Consider the following 8,852-nt stretch of genomic DNA (forward strand, 5'->3'; position numbering starts at 1 on the left):
TTTCTGTAGTTTCACGTTGAGAAAAGAGGAATCACAGAATCATAGAATAGTTAGAGTTGGAAAGGACCTCAAGATCATCTAGTTCCAACCCCCCTGCCATGGGCAGGGACACCTCACACTAAACCATCCCACCCAAGGCTTCATCCTGGAATGTAGGCTTGGGATAAATAATTATGTATTTTATCAATAAACCTTAAAAAATGTCAGGCCATCCTATGGGTACATACTAACTGGTAGAAACTAATTAGGGTACAAGCTGGACTTTCTCTGACCTGCACTGGTTTTAAGCAGTTTTAAGCCTGTTGTGTACCTAATGACCTTACCAAATGCTCTTTGAAATGGGTGGGAAAAAAACTAAAGTGTTAATAAAATAACAGATATTCCACATATATAAACTAGTTCTTACAGTGTTACAGCAGGTGTAACTCAGTAGACTTAACATCAGTTGAACTAGTGCAATGATGAACCCTAAAAGTACATAAGACTAAGCTTTTTCAATATATTTAGTTATCATAATTTTATTTAATGTTTGGTTTGAACTGTAGGTACAACTGCATTCTACAGTTACTGTAGAAACAGCACTGGCTGTTCATTTGTCGTGTAACATCTGTAGATCCCCTGTGTTGTATAATCCACCTGGAGATATCTTTTCAGCAAAGGGGATGCTAACAGTAATTTATCAGGAAAAAATCGCTATATATTCCTAAATACCCTATCGTCACCCGTTTTATAGATGAGTGAGGTTCTAGGGACAAGGGAAGCGAGGGTCTGGTTGTTCTTTATTACTTTGCATTTAGTTTGTTGTAAATTCAGCCAAAAAAAAGATACAAGAATGGAACAATTTTTTTTTTCCTCTGAAGAAAGTCAGGCTTTCATTTACATCTGAATTTCATGGGAGCCATGTCATAGTGGGCAGAAATTGTTTTCCCAGCCTTAAAACACATTTTATATAAGGGCCAACCACTTCATAGTCCTTAGTGACTATAGTGATTATTTTTTATGTAGTTCAGTTGAGTACTTTGAAGTTAACAGCTCATGGGAGCCTCTGAGCTCTGCTTTCTTAGCAATGAAATAGAGGTTTCTTTGTTTTATTTCCTTTGAGTGAAATGATTACCTCAGCCTTCACTTTCATGCTAGTGATCCAAAGAAGAAACAAAGGAAATCTTCATGTACTTTGCAAAAGCTATTCATAGGAAATATCTTTGATTTAAACATATCAATTAAATAAATATGTATGCTTGAAAAGGTTTAGATCTGTTAGTGGTGTTAAACTGAAGACTCCTGTTTACCTACAGAGTAGGTATTGTGCAAAGAGCTGAAATAAGAGCTTCCCTTCTCTGGCTCAGTATTGACCTTAACTGAACCGCTTATGTTCAGTGTTTGTAGAGCTGAGATGTTCTCTGTGATCTTTTCACAGAGCTCCTCTGATTCAGAAATTATTAATCTGTTAAAGAGTAGATAGCAATCAGGAGCTGAGCTGAGCCTGTTACAACATGAACAACCTAATTAACAAAGCAGCTAAACAATGGGCCTGCTGGATAAGTAATTCTTGCAAGTTAAAGAATCCCTGCAGAAATGCTAGGAAGTATTTTAAAATGTGGTGCTTGGTCTGATAAATTTAGTTATCCATCTGTGAGAGGAATTTGTGAATTTGAAGATTCTGTGAAGGACATGAGCAAAAGGTAGAGTTTGCAGCAAGTTTTTATGTTAACTGAATTCCTGGTCTCTCATATAACGTGAATTCTTCCCACATTTTCAGAAACGGACTTCAACACCTTCGTGTTTTTTTCTTTTGAATAGAAAAGAATGCTTTGTAAGTTATTTGAGTGTTTTTAAATATTCAGGTTTTGCAGTTATAAGTCAAGAGCTGAATTTTGCAGTCTGGTTGGACATTTTGAACTTAATTTCCTTGTTGCTTGATGAGTATTTGATGTTTACTGATTAGTTGTTTTTATGTTGATTTAGGGGTAACTTAACAACACAAACAAGTGGTAGCTTTTTATGTTCCTTGATTGGGTACATATAAATTTTATAATTAGACTTCCCAGTTAAAATCTCACTTTTAGAAAGTCAAATTAATTTTCTAGTATTCTAGCAAATATTCATAACTTTTTCCCTGTTACAGAAGTCAGCAGCTAAATTGCCCCAGATGTTACCGGTTCACAAAAGACCTGATGAGAATTGTCTTCATTTCTTATCTAAGTAGTGCTGGCTTCTCTCCCCCTGTGTTAATTTTTAGCTGAAGTATGTTGGATGCAGTGTAGGCATATTCTTTATTTTGAGCAATGATTGTGCAAAATACTCTGTGCTTTCTATTCATGAACTAAATAATAATAATAATAATGTGCTGCTTATCTTCCTCTATCAGGAGTAAAAGGATTGGATGGGTAGAGATTCTCAATGCTTTCTGAACATTATTCTTGGAGTAAAGCATTGCATATCCTCTCTTACACTTGAGTGAAAACATAAATACATTGTCTTAACTCATCTAGGTAAGAAAAAAGCCTTCAAATAGTACTACAGTTCTCTTGCTTTCATCTAGCATCCTTTTAATTTTTTTTAAATACCATACAATGGAAAAAAATCAGAGAACGACTTAAAAGCACTTGGCGTGAATAACTTCTTGCAGATCTGAAAAACAACTGAAAGTTAAAACTCAATTGACACTGACTGTGGTACATACACAAACTATTGAACTCAAGTTGAATTCTCATGTGAGTATTAAATTACAGTGAAGCCCTGAATTGGCCCTTTAGGAAGGAAACAATACATATAATAGTGTGTTTGATACCAAGAATGCACTACGTACAAGCATGCAAGCATTTGAACTTCATGAAGGGAAAGAAAACAGAAAAGATGAAGGCAGTTGAAAAGGCAAAGAGGGCACCTAAGAAAACAGATAAAGAATGCACCACATAATGTATAACATCATCTGATTCATCTGGGTGTGTTAGTCTTCATCTTGAAACTTGTCTGGAAAATACAAAAAAGCAGTTGGTCCATAACATTACTTTAATCTGAAGTATTGATTTGATGGAAAATCATTTCAACACTCTCAATTGTCCTGATTAAAAAGGTTAGGTAGCTTCAAGGTTTTGCCCTTGCCTTTTGCTGTAATTGGCATTAAGAACATAAGACTGTTCATTCCAGCTTAGATCTTCAAACATGTAAACAAAACCCATGAAATAAATCTGGATAAACCATTCTCCTAGAAGTTGTTATGTAGATCTTCCTACTCTCTCTCCTAAATAATTTCTTGAGGTTAGTTTCAATTAACTATGCTAACTTTCTTAGGGAGTACAATGGCTCTCAAAATGTTTTCCTAAGGCTACAGTTTAATGGTACAAAGCATTTGGCAGCAATACTCCACCTGTAATTGTTCTTGACTACTCAATCCCCAATGGTGATATCTAATACCTCTCAGTTTTGAGGATTTGATCTGGTTTTAAAAGCCTGCAAAAATGCAGAGGATGGCAGAGAGGCAAAACCAAATGGCCAGATGTGGGAGGGTGGGAAAGGAAACACTTGGGAATTACCGAAACTGATTTCCTCACTGAAGAAAAAGTTTGTGCAATCATGCATCTGTAGTAACACAAGAATTTCATACTTGGGGCATTTATGAACATCCTCAAGTTTTGGAGTTTGGGGTTTTCTTAATAATGAAGATCACAGATCCAATTCACACTATCAGGAAAGACTATCAGTTGTGGGAATGGGCATTTAAGTTTATTCTTCATTGAACATCTGCTTTATAGGAGTATTGCTCTCCTTAGGCATGACACTTTATTTCTGTATTCATAGAGGTTAGTTTTTTTTTTTTTTTTCCAGCTATGGTAAGATGTTAATGATTGTTTTGGAGATGGTCTTGTGTCCCCACTGCCTGTGGTTTGACTGCTGTAGTAAAGTAGGGACAAAGTTTCTTTGGAGGGGACATGGAGCTCACTGTTAACAAGATTGGAAAGTACAGATAATTTTCATAATGTGTTCAGCATGGCAAGACCTCACTGATGCACACAGTGTGGAATTCAGCTCATGCTGTTTGCCTGGAGAACTTTTTCCTTGGAGTCCTGAAAAAATCAACACAATTAAGTATGCTCTTACACACTTGATTCAGGTGTTTTAAAGCAGGTTTTATAAGCATTTATAAGCAGGTTTTCTTCACTGTTGTCCTTACAGTCCATCACTACTTATATATCCTGTAGGGTAATTTTTTTGTGTATTTTGATCTGGTATTGTAATTGAACAACAGAGTTACAGGGAACACTGACAGAGTGCTGTACCATCAGAGAGGGACAGGAAGAGAGGAAGATATTTGCTGGTCTGAAGACTAAATACCTCAATTTCAGATTTTACCTGGACAATAGTTGTACAATTCCTGTTATTGCTGTGGCTAATCTGTTCATCTGAGCAGGTCTATAAGAACATAGGCTGAGTTCCTATTTTTTCTTCTCATAGAAAATTTCTCCAATGCTCTGAAACCACTTAGGTTCTGAAAGTTCACCAAAAAGCTGAACTTTTGAAGGCAGAATAAGTGAGACAGAACTATAGCAAGCAGGGAAGAGGAAATGTATTTCATGGTACAAGACAAGGAAATTGTAGGAACAAACAGTCCATAAAATGTCTTGTATTAAATGGTAGAATGGATGGATGGAAAAAAAAGTCAATAAAATGCTTGAAGCATAAGAGATGTCTGTACAATTCAATAAAAGCTTTTATACTAGCAATTGATTTAGAAGTCCAAGGCAGAAACACAGGCACAAAGTATTGGCTTCTAAGTGAAGTGCTTACTTTAATGGTAAGAAAGAAAAGTCTAGGAGAAAATTCTGGTCCTGTCCAGGCCATGAAAACCTCAGCCTTTGTCATGTATGACAGCGTCAATAGCTGTGTATCCCTCCTTGAATTCCTTCTCATCATCAAGAGTCAAAGGCCAGCAGAATGGCAGAAAATCAAATGTATAAAAGTACACTTCATGTTTTGTATTCGTACATAAATGGCTGGTTCACGAGAGTTCATTACATGGCTACTGCAAAGAACAGTAAGAAATAGTAAAAAATCATGTGTTTTGAGCCATCGGCAATGCGGGTGGAATTCTGGTGGTGTTTTCCATTCAGTTTGTCACCTAAGTGAGATGCAGTGGCTTGAATACTCTTGGGTGTATTCATGCTGCCTGAGAGGAAGATCTCACAATGTTCAAAGCACATTTTTTTCTAATAAAACAAATCTATGTGAGAGTTGAGCTTGATTATAATTAGGCCTCAATTAGGATTTTGATACTCATTTAGTACTAATGCATTCCACCTAGAAGTCTGGAAATAGTAGTTTAATGGGTAGGCATACAGAGACACAATTTCTGTTTTTTGGTTACTTTAAAGTCATTTCAGGAACTATAAAGCTTCTTGTGTAGGAATTCAGTTCTTTTACTTCTGCTTTACTCAGATACAGAGTTGAGTGGCAAGGGCAGTTTCTATATAGGAGAGCTGATGAGGAGGGCAAAACACACAGTCTCTGAAGATTGAACAATTGTTAAGTCTTCCAGAATACATTTTTAAAGGATAAATGAAAGATAAGATGAAGATTTGTTTGAGAAAGGACTAAGCTCTGTGATCTGCAGTCTTGCAGAAAAAAAGTCTAATCAAATCAAAAAGCTTGAAGTCTTTTCCACTCTTACCCTGTGGGACCATAAAAGCATGAGGATTCAGATGCAAAATGAATTCCATTGCAACAAGTGCAATAGAAAAGCAGTAGGTTACAAGTGCAAAAGGAATGGTACTTCAAGAAGTACAGAGGAAAGTTACTACTAAACCTTCCTCTAGTCCAGGTGAAGTTGAGAATTCAATATGAAGTAACACTTCCTGTGAAAGTACTATGGGAAATATAACATGCTGCTTTTCTTGGCTGACAGAGCAGAAAAGAAACTTAGAGGACTTATTCTTGTTTTTTCTTAAAGGCTAAATTGGCAGAAGGGATAAATGATGAATATAGTGCCTGAGATAGCTTTTAACCTGTGAGTACAGCTCGATGTATAGAACAATATGCCTATGCCTTTTTTTACTTATCTCACACGAAAAGTTTAATATTTGCTCTCTTATTTCCTTAAGAAGGGTAAGCTTTAAAAGTTTCTGAATGAAATCATGTATTGGGTGTCTGTATCCTGTGGTCATCAGCTCTAAGCTGCTGCTCCTGTCGGGGGCTGACTGCATTGTACTGATGCAATCAGGTTATAGCACCAGGTGGGAGGATCGGTTTTCACTGGGAGAAAGAATAGTGAACTACTCTAATGCACCACTACAGTGGAGGGCTGAGCCCAAGGAATACGTACCTTCCTTTGAAGCTTTTTTCTTTCATTGATTAAACTCCCTGCTTAAATGTTTGTGCCTTACTTCTAAAAAAAGCCACTAGTTTTAAACAGTTTTCTAATTTACTTTTTCCTTCCCCACTCTGCAACCAAGACACTCCATTTCCAGCGCACTATTTTAGAAAGGAAAATTGAACGAAAAGGTGTATCTTATGATTTCCTAACCAGCATAATGAATCTCTGTAATAAAACCAAACATATTCTGGAATGTTTTGTAATGCTATGTACCTGTTATCTGATGATTTCTCCTAAGTTCATTGTGACAGTTGACATCAACAATGACTACTAAGCATACAATTGGTGGGAAATAAAATAATAGTTAAAAAACAGAAACACATGATTTTGGCGGTCCGCACACTCACAACGCCCAGAACCACTGCAATTGCTGTGAGCTAGATCTTCCTTCTTCAAAAGCAAGCATGCACAGAAGGATGTCAGTCCTGTCATTTGTCTTCAAAGGTGACAGGCTCCAAAGTCACTCAAATGAGGACTTAAGAGCTGTTCAATCAAATTAATCATCTGACTTGGAAGCTGGGATCAGGTAATATACTTAATGAGCACATTAATTAAACTGCAGGTGCTTGACAAGTTTTCACATCGCCGCTGTGGGTTGTGCCTTACTGTTGTTCTCTTACACTGTCTGGAATTCTTATTTTTAACATTACATGCTCTCTGAATGCAATCGGATAAATCGGTGCTGTTGCCCTCTTGCATTTGGTAAATCTTAAGGATGTACAACCTCCCCCACTTAAAACCAGAAGAGCCTCCAAGGTACATAACTTCACTGCAACAGATCCATGAGATTTAAAAAACTCCTGGAAATTTGCTGATTAATCACCTAATAGAAATAAGGCCTTAATGGTTATCTGTCACCATGAAATATTCTGAATGGTCAGCAAGGGATTATGCCCTCCTCTGAAATGACTACCACTAAATTGGTAGTTTTATAGAACAGTGTAGCTTCAATCTGATCGAGACATCAGTAGTTGCAAGGAGTAAATTAAAGGTCAAATCTGTTGTAAGTGGGAAAGCCAATTTCAGTCCTCCAAGGAATCTGTCATCTAATGAAAAGATAGAGGTATTTTTTTTCCCTTTTACTGGGGAGCTGCATGCCAATAACGTGCCTGTGCATGGACTTCAGTAGCACTTGAAGTCATCTGTAATTAGAGGTACAGATGCATCTACCATACTACAGTGTTTCTAGGAATATTCAGCAAGAAAAACATACCTATAAAGCACATTGCTCCCCCCACCCATTCTTTTTGCTAACAGACTAACTAGGAAAAGGTAATACTATTGTAATGATGTATAATGAGGTAATGCTACCCTAACAGGACTTAGACACAGTAGACTCCCACTAGTGACCAGCAGTATAGGCATTGATTTGATGTATGTCTGCCAAACCATTCAGCTGATGCTGCTCTGCCTGTTATGCAGAATGGGAAAGCATATGATGCAGAAGTCGCATTTACACTTTACATAGGCACTACGAGCACAACCATGGCAATGCACAGGGGAAGCTGGGCATCTGAGCTGTTAAGAATCACAACAGCTACTGCAGGAAAAAATGCTGAGGCCAAATCTTATTCATATAGCTTGTCTATGTACTGTTGATCAATACTCCTTATTTTCAGCTTTAAGCTGATGTGTGGTGTTCTTGAACATTAGTCTGCTGCTTTGCTTCAGTCAGTGATCACTGAAGTAAACCCTGAGCATAAGACACCAGAACACTGCAGTGACAGGAACCAAGTATCTGGTTATGTGTTAGACTGAATAGGGAACTGCTGCACAACTTCAGAGGTTCTTTTAGACTTTTGTTTCCATCTGATATAGATTAGCTGCTTTGTCTGGAGATTAGAAACTGATGATGCTTTTCATGAGCAGAAACTCTCATTCTCCCAAGCTGAGAAAGACAATTTGCAACACTCCAAAGTAAGAACTTGTTGTGAATATTTAATGCATGGCATAAACAATCCAATCTGCCCCTACCTGCCTGAAAAAGGAAAAAAGATGCAGCTGATGAGGTCATGAGCATGCCAAGAACATAGTAGGCCTTCATTGAAAAAACATGCAGGTGATGGAGGCTGCTGCACACAGCGGTACAGCCAGCACTGCTACAGCACAGCTCATGGGGTGGCTGGAGCCAGCTGGCTGATGGGAGTGGTGGCACTGAGCAGGAAGGCAGCCCTGGTGCGTGGACATGGGACTGGTGCTTTGAAGTGGTGTGTATAAGGAGGCAAGATCCTAGGTTGAGGATGGAGGCATGGCCCAGAATTAGTAGCAGCTGCCGAGTGCACCCCTAATTGCTGCTATGGTCAACAAGAACTGGTATGTACCATCAGCAAAGATTCAGCACATGTTCAAACTGTGCTATGGTCAACAGCTATGGAAGACAAGCAGCATAGAAGAATGGCATAATTTGGAATTAATTCTAAACACAACCCCCCCCCCCCCAAACCTGTAACAATTATTGTAGCAAAACTATTTAGGATCATAA

The sequence above is a fragment of the Lathamus discolor genome, chromosome 1, assembly GCF_037157495.1.
Source record: "Lathamus discolor isolate bLatDis1 chromosome 1, bLatDis1.hap1, whole genome shotgun sequence".
NCBI classification, from domain to species: Eukaryota; Metazoa; Chordata; class Aves; order Psittaciformes; family Psittacidae; genus Lathamus; species Lathamus discolor.